This window comes from Dermacentor andersoni, chromosome 11 (assembly GCF_023375885.2).
Source record: "Dermacentor andersoni chromosome 11, qqDerAnde1_hic_scaffold, whole genome shotgun sequence".
NCBI lineage: Eukaryota > Metazoa > Arthropoda > Arachnida > Ixodida > Ixodidae > Dermacentor > Dermacentor andersoni.
The window spans coordinates 13,756,125-13,764,870 of NC_092824.1; the positions used below are offsets into that span (position 1 = coordinate 13,756,125).

The window sequence follows — 8,746 nt, forward strand, 5'->3', positions numbered from 1 at the left end:
CACTAGACTACAGCCATGAAGCAGCAACTTTTCCTACCACAAGTAAGTTTGTGTTCTCAAAGTCCTAAAACATGCATTTCAATGACCACATAAACGAGCAATGCATAATGAAGCCCTCAATAAAATTTGATTGTCAAGCCACTAGAAGTACCACTGTCTATGTCTTGTATCAGTAGTACCTTCCTTTTCCTATTCTGAAGTTTCAGAAAGCATGTAACGCTACAGCGCCAACCTAACACATTAACAAACCAAGGTCCAAACGGTCAAAACATGTTCTTTCAATGTTTACGATGCCGTCGCTTTGTCGTCAGGGCTTCGACACCGCGACAAAAACGCTGGCCCAGCGCGCTATCGCCACTTCGAGCAACAGAACAAAGGCAGAGAGCTTTGAGTTGCACTGTCCCACTGCAGGTTATAGCAACTGCGTTTGGAGTGAAACCAAAACTGCCAAAAACTACTTGTAGACTAGTTTCCTAGTCAATAGAATGCCAATCCGTAGCCTGTACTTCCCACATTCCCATGACGGATGAACGATCGCAGCGCCGGATTTCCCTCTAGTTATACTAATATGAAACTCTATGGTGCAAACCAATCAGGCCGCTCACGTACATCTATGCTAAAGTTCCTTCATCAGCTTAAGTTTATGCCTCCAGCCATCCATCAAAATGCCCATCTCGCCTGTGGTTACCGGAATACCAGACACATTCAGCACTGCAACAGAATGTTCGCAATGCACACTGCTTCGACAGCTCTCGCTTGGGGTTGACTGCCAAGCAGCTGGCGGAGAGTTTGGAGAAGCTTCACATGCATGCTCCTAGAGAACCGGAAGTCGACAACACAATGTGCCATCATGACGCAGAGCCAGTGAAGGCGGAGCTTAGCCCCGATCACTAGGTGAACGAGTTGAGGAGAAAATGCATGACTATGGAGGAGGGTAACTTGTAACTGTCCGTAGCTCTCTTAATATGAGACGCTTCACACAAATTGTGGTGAGAATGATTAACTTTAGCTGTACCCTACGCATCTACAAAACTTGTCCGAACCGTTTCAGGGGCCCTTTAATGTCAATTAGACTATCGCTATCCCTGTTTGCTCCCTGATCCACACTGGTATCTTCCTGTCTCTTAACATTACGCTTAACATTTTTCATTCCATCGCTCTTTGCACGGTCCTTAACTCGTTCTTGAGCTTCTCTGTCAACCTCCAGGCTTCCGCCCATATGTTAACACCAGTAGAATGCATTGATTGTACACCTTTCCTTTTAGTGATAATTTATTTATTGATATTTTATTGACCACACATGTACTTACCAATATCTAAGAGTTCATATGGAAGCATCAATATCATGGGTGAAACATATTCAAACAATTCGTTGTGAAGCTTCACGCACACTAGGGTATTTGCGACATAACTTAAAATCCACATCGTCCAAAATAAAAAACCTAGCATATTTAACATATGCGCGACACAAACTTGAGTACGCATCATCCATTTGGGATCCCTCGCAAGCTTATCTCACCGATGACTTAGAAGCCATACAAAACCACGCTGCTTGCTTCATTACATCACAATATTCAAGACATATCAGTGTAACCACCTTAAAACAAACTTTCTCTCTCCCATTGCTTGCTCCACGGCACGTAGCTTTTCGCCTTTTCACCAAGTCAGGACATGCCCTCTTAAAAACGCCCATTCAGAACATCGGACGACGGGGATGAGCAGCTCATTCTACCCCCCTGCCGTAACACTTTGGAATGCACTCCCGGATAATATTGTTTGTGCAGTGACCGCAAAACATTTAACGAGAAACTAAACGATTTTGATGATGCTAACGTAACCACCTAAATACCACACTTGTCTTATTAATATTTATTTATCGCCTCGTTGGTAGTTTATGTGTTTCTTTTTTGTCTTTCTTGTAATTTGTCTTTTTTGTGCCTATTACTATCAATGTGCACATTATGTTACTTTCTTATGAAGCTGTGAAACTTTGATGTGTAATGTAATGTAATGCCCTTATGTAATGCCTTCGGGCCCTTAAGGTTGAATAAATGAAATAATGGTAAGCTCCCAGTCAGGATCTGACAATGCCTGCCGTATAACACTCCAATACACTTTTATTATTCTATAAACTTCTTTCTCATGATCAGAGCAACTGAAGTAATTGACCTAAACATACTCTTTCAGACTGTAGAGGCTGACTAGCAATCTTGAACTTTTGTTCCCTCGCTAGGCTACTGATCATTATCTTTGTCTTCTGCATACTAATCTTCAACTCCACCCTTACACTTTGTCAAGGTCCTCAATTGTTGTAATTCATCCCAAGTGTTGCTGAAAAGGACAATGTCATCTGCAAATCTAAGGTTGCTGAGATATTCGCCGTTGATCCTCACTCCAAAGCCTTCCCAGTTTAATAGCTTTAATACTCCTTCCAAGCATGCAGCGAAAAGCATTGGAGAGACTGTGTCTCGTTGTCTGACCCCTTTCTTTATGTATACCTTCCTATTATTCTTGTGGAGAACCAAGGTAGCTGTGGAATCTTTGTAGGTATTTCTCAAGACATCCACATACCCCCTCCTGTACTCCTTCATTACATAATGTCTCTAGGACTGCAGGTATCTGTACTGAATCAAATGCCTTTTCATAATCTATGAAAGCCATATAGAGCAATTGATTGTACTCTGCAGATTTCTCGATTACCTGATTGATGACATTGATGAATGTGATCCCTTCCTGAAACCTGCCTGTTCCCTTGGTTGACGGAAGTCCAGTGTCACCCTTATTCTATTGGTTATTATCTTGGTGAATATTTTATACAATACTGTAAGTAAGCTAATGGGCCTATTACTTTTCAATCCTATAACATCTCCCTTTTTTGTGGATTAGTGTAATGTTGGCATTCTTTCGTTTTTCTGGGACACTTGAAGTAATGCGACATTGTGTATAAAGGGCCACAAGCTTGTTAGGAGCTCGGTTTAGCAGAAGCAATACACATTTTGACAGGTTGAGAATGGAGAGTCGACTGGCTTTATTCTAAAGTACAAGCAGGTTTTTTGAGTGGCTGTGATGGCACCCCAGTCGGGCAGCCACCTCGATTTCAAGTAAGAGCAGGGGCCAATGACCCCACGGCGAGGTAAACTAGATTTCCGAGAAGCGGGGTCAACGTATAGCGACGGACGCCCAGTCTCTACAAGCTTTTCAAGCATATCTTCTTCATCTTTCATTAAATTGACTGTTATTCCATCTCCTGTTGCTTTTGTAACTTCATCATCAGTTATAGAAGGAGCCTGTGTAACCTGTTCTTTACTGTTTCTAATGGAGGTATCCTGACTCCGCTGGGTACTGTACAGGTCAGTATAGAATTCTTCCACTGCTTTTACTATACCTTCAAGATTGCTGATGATATTACCCTGCTTACGTTTCAGTGCATACATCTTTGTTTGTCCTATGCCAAGTTTCCTTCTTACTGATTTCAGGCTGCGTACATGTTTACAGCTTCTTCAGCCTTTCTCACGTTGTGGTTTAGAATATCACTTATTTTTGCCTTGTTGATCAGTTTTGACACTTCTGTGAATTCTATCTTACCTCTTGAGTTGGACGCTTTCATTCTTTGTCGTTTATTTATTAGGTCCTTGGTTACTTGGGAGAGCTTGCCTACTGGTTGCTTTGGTGCTTTGCCTTCCACTTCAGTTGTTGCCTTTGAAGCCAGTCTAGTTATGGTTTCACTTATTACCTCTATGTCATCTTCATCTCGCTGGTCTAATGCTGCATATTTGTTTGCAAGCACCAGCCTGAATTGGTCTGCTTTTATCCTTACTGCATCTAGGTTGGCCTGTTTCTTCTTGACTAATTTTACTTTTTCTTTGTTCTATTGAGGGAAATCCTACACCTCACTAACCTATAATCACTGCACTTTACCCTACCTAGCACTTATACATTCTGCACTACACTTGTTTTACCATTAGGGCTTTCCCAGGTCCTTAACGTTACAGCACAAACACCTAAGACGAACCACAAAAAGAACGACACGACACACACTGGCGCTCAAGTGCCAGTGGGTGTCGTGTCTTTCTTCTTGTGGTTTGTCTTAGGTGTTTGCGCTGTAATGTTAAGTTCAGAAATATGTACCAACTAGGCCCAAATGAAGTTTTACTGAATTTCCCAGGTCCATTTTTTGTTCCAACGCTTCCTGAAGAAGGTATTCATTATTTCGAGCTTATTCCATTCTGCAAATTCTGCCAACAACTCTCCTCTAGTGTTCCTAGAATTGATGCTCTAGTTGCCAATTGCTTGTTCACCAGCCTGCTTTTTCCCCACTTTTGCATTGAAGTTGCCCATTACTACACTATACCGAGTTTGCACTTTTCTCACCGCTAATTCAACATCTACATAAAACTGTTCTATTTCTTCATCATCGTGACTGGAGTGTAGGCTTGCACTGTGTTTATTCTATACTTCTTATTCGGCTTTATTATGACTACTGCTACCCTCTGACTAATGCTGAAGAATTTGTCGATGTTGCCCGCTGTCTTTATGGATTAGGAATCCTACCCCATATTGTCTCTTATCTGGAAGCCCTCTGTAGCAGAGGATGTGGCGGTGAGTCAACGCTGTATAAGCCTTCGCAGTTCTTCTAACCTCACTAAGGCGAATATCCCATGCAATGCCTGATAGTTCCTCAAAGAGTCCTGCTAACTCCACACGCGAGGGTTCGTGTGTTGAACGTCACCAGGTTCAGTATCCAGTGGCAGGCTGTCCAGGTCCAGAGATTCTTAGCACCTTGTGCCACAGTGCAGGTCTGACCTCTGCCTTGGTCAGGTGCTCCGCAGCGGCTGGGCGACTGAGGGCCATGGGTCAATTGTGGGAGTAATGAGGGAGGTAGTGGTCGAATACAGCACCAGGGAGGCCAATTCCTGTTCTGGTGAAGGAGTGTCTTTGTTCAAGCTTAGTGGGCCTTCCTCATTTAGTTGCACCTGGACTAGTATAGCCTCACTGGCTCTCAGCACTTTTTTTGCCGGTATCAGGCGTCACTCCAAGCCTGAAGATTTAGTGTAATGGAAGAGAATTCAAACTTACAACCTTCAGGTTAGAGGCCTGATGCTCTACCTCTGCTTCACACCACCACCTCAGTCACATAGCTACATATGGGGCACTCTTCGTGTAATCCAGCTCAATGAGCATATTTGTGATGTAAGCCATAGGAGACTTCCTTAAATTCTGTTCAAGCTAAAGAAAAAAAAAACCCGGTACTTTGAAAAGACTAAGTGTTGGGCTATCATGTTAGACCATCATGTTGACTGGAAGACTTAGTGCACGAAAATTTGCACACGGCCACAGGGAACAGAAAAGGACAAATGCTACTACCAACTGGTTATTTCTCGGCACAAACAAGCAATTTATAAGCTTTTTCAAGCGCAGGCATCATGCCGCTTGTTCATATGAAGGCATGAAGGTATATCAACAAAAACTACAGCACAGCAGCAAGACTCTGTCGGCTTTGCAAACTTTTTATTAACGAGCTTTCTATTATTTGTATAAGCAAGGCATCAACTTGCTGCCCAAGGTCAAGCCTAAAGCATGTTTAATACTTATATAATATACACAGTATAACACATGCAGTAGTCCTTGCTGATATGCCTTCACTCTTTCGTACGAGGAAGTGGCGTTAAGCATGTACTTGAACAGGCTTATAAATCGGTGCTTTGTGTAGAGAAATAAAAGTTGGTAGTGGCATTTGTCTGCGCCTGTTGTGCCTGTGCCCAAATGTTGTGCTAAGTTTTCCAGTGAACATGTTCCATGTAAGTTGGAAGGTCAAAACGCCTTACTGTGACCATCCGCTCTTTTATTGTGAAACAAGTGGCAATCTATAACACCCACTATGGCACCACCAATGAAGGGCCTTCCCACACGGAACAATAATTATTTTTCATGAGAGGAAAACAAGAGTGGCCGCCCCTTCAAAACATGCCATACAGCATTTCAGGTTTCTAACATGTGATGCTTCATATAACACGTAAGTATTGATCTTTTCGTAACGTATGCTGAATTCAAAAATGCAATCCTATGCCAGGTCAAAAGCACGAGTGGGCATAATGCTGGTGAGCACTATGAAATAAAACACTGACGAGGAGACAATTTCATGCTGCACCAGAAAGGAAACCATTCAAAAGTCTAGCTGGGTTATTGTTTAATTCCCACTGGTAACATCATTAGGAACACCCAAAGACTGCGCAGGAATCAGACTAAACACTACTTTTACTGATCAGTTATTCTTAGGAGTGTGCGCATAGTGATTTTTGAGACTGAATCAAATATGAATTGAATAGTGCTCAAAGCAAATCGAATATAGAATAGTTTTCGGATAATGAACAGCCTTTATCACAATTAATATAAAACAATGTTCACATCCTAGTATTGCTAAAGTTAGAAGTTTCTGTCATTACATAGTATGTTATGAAGTTGTTTATTAAAAGTGCAAATGGAGCATTAGGAGCAAATAAGCAGTTTTTTTATGCACAGGACTAATCGGAGTATGGCTACTTAAGCAACATAGCCTCTTGCTCTGAAGTTCTCGTGTTTTATTTCTATACTATGCACGTGGGGGTGAAAGTTGACCATACATTTGCTCCAATTTTCTGTTTAATTGGGCAAAGTTGAGGTTCTGAAACATTCAAAAGGTATTCGAAAAACATTCGCATTTACAAATAGTGACTATTTGATTTGATGACCGAATCAAATAGACTATTTGATTCGAATATTCGCACACCTCTGGTCATTTTTACGTGGGACATGGCCCATCCGACACCATTTCAGCAGACAAAGGTTGCTAATAACCCGGAAAGCACAATGTATCATTTAGGATTTATGCGTGGGTGACTTAACGTCAGGCCCATTGCAATGTGTTTGATACACTGGAGAGAAGTTTCTGTAGCGAGCGTTTCAGAAAGACTATTTGTTGGCTTCTTATGATATTACTAATTAGTCACTTAATACACTAATTTTTATCTCAAATAATATTTCACTGGTATTTTTTAGTACGACTGCATACTGTCCGTGGGCCTAAATTAAAGGTGAACAAGTTTTATTTTGCGTGATGTTGAACGGCCTCTGTGGGATTTCTAAAACCAGTTTTCTGTCGTTCCAGAGTATAAGCACTTCGAGTGCAGTTGCAACAGTATACGTCAAGTGGCTCAATATCGAGGCGAGATGAAAGTTCGGCAACACTCCAGTGTCCGCGCAGTGGTGATCGGAAGTTCACTGGAATAGCGCGCCACCAACCTCCCGGCTGCGCACCCCGCGCTAGTGAGGGCCTCCAATATGACTATGCGGCGGCTTGCGGCGGTCATTTCGCGCACGTCATTCGATGACTGCAACAACCGTTGTCTTACCGGCAAGGCGGGCGCCGACCTCTGGAGAACGCGTCGCGCTGCTACGCAGACAACGGGGCCAAGGTTGGTCCGAATGGTTTGGACGGGGTATTGCCCGATTATTACGAAACGCCGCTTACGGGCTCGGACGCAGAGGCGCGCATCCAATCGCTAACTGGGGCGACGTAACGCGATCGGGTTGGATGGCTGCCGTGGCGTACCGGGGCAAGAATGCGAAAGGTAGACGACGCGTATTCCTTCCATATTCGGCGCAGCTCGGGTCGTCGCACAAGCGGCACTGCTGCTCGGCGCTTGGACGGCTCGTCACGCATCGTTGACTTCCCCCTGGTCTAACGGTTTCGCCCTCGCTCGTGGACACGGGGAAGCGAACCGTTATCGGCTGACCGGCGAAAGTTGCGGCTGCCTGGAAGCGGTGACTAAGCCTTCGGTAAACACTGGCACCCGCCGTACCTACCACGCAATCGGCGGGACACGCGTTACAACCCGGAGAAACAAATCGCCGAAAGAGTCGGGGCCCCTCGACGCCGATCACCTCAGCTGCTCGCCACTCGTCTGCTCGCATCTTGTGCTGGCAGGGCGAATAGCGGCCGAGCGTGTGCGAGCCAGTTTCCGAAGGGCTACGTCGCTCGGCTCACGTTGTCAGCGTAGAGTGGTCGTCGCGAATCGTCGCTCTCCCAGCAAAATCGAAGTACGCAGGCTATGAAAGAGAAAGATGCGCGCAGCTTAGGCGGCGGTGTGTTTGTCGCGAAGGCGGGTGCAGTGGGGAAGAAGGGGGCCGGGTTGAGCACGCCTCTAGCAAATCTCGCCATTTTTTGCGGCGCCACGGGCCCGCGTCAACGGTTCGAGCTGAGAGAGTGCCGCCCGATTGGGTTAGCAACCGAAACGAACGCGAATGTCGGCGGTGACGACCACGATACAGCATGCCTAAGCAAATTCACCTTTTTGTTGACAGGTTACTAGGTCCTCCCAGCTTCCGTAGTTATGGCGTTTGACTCCAAGGGCAACAGTTGCCAACTGCCGTAACACAGCATAAACGACATGTCACTCCGCGCGCTCGTTGCATAGTAACGGTACACAAAACATTAGAAGAAAATAATGGGCGCATGTATCACAAAAAATACATTTATATTTGCAAAATTAATGTTTCTTTAATATAATTAACAAACCAATACCTTATGTAGACGCTGCCAGGCATCAGGAATGTTGCACTCTGTTTTCTAGCGTGCACCTGTTTGGTTGTAATTAGGCACTCGTTGGAGACGAGGAAGCTAGGGACGCTTTCGTCGCCATGTTGCTAGGCAAAGAAATTTGCGAACTGTGAAAAAATATGGGACGGAAATTAGATCCTACATGTTAGA

At 44.3% G+C, this 8,746-nt stretch overlaps 1 protein-coding gene across 2 annotated transcripts in view; it reads right to left on the minus strand.

Moving 5' to 3' along the window:
• The window catches only part of LOC126517908 (DNA-binding protein RFX2-like), a 144,563-nt gene extending 136,160 nt beyond the window's left edge, over positions 1-8,403 (minus strand). For both annotated transcript variants that reach the window (XM_050167737.2, XM_050167732.2), the window contains exon 1: positions 8,327-8,403. The gene's annotated coding sequence lies outside the window, so the exon portion shown is untranslated. The remainder of the gene's footprint in view (positions 1-8,326) is intronic.
• Between the last annotated feature and the right edge of the window lie 343 nt (positions 8,404-8,746).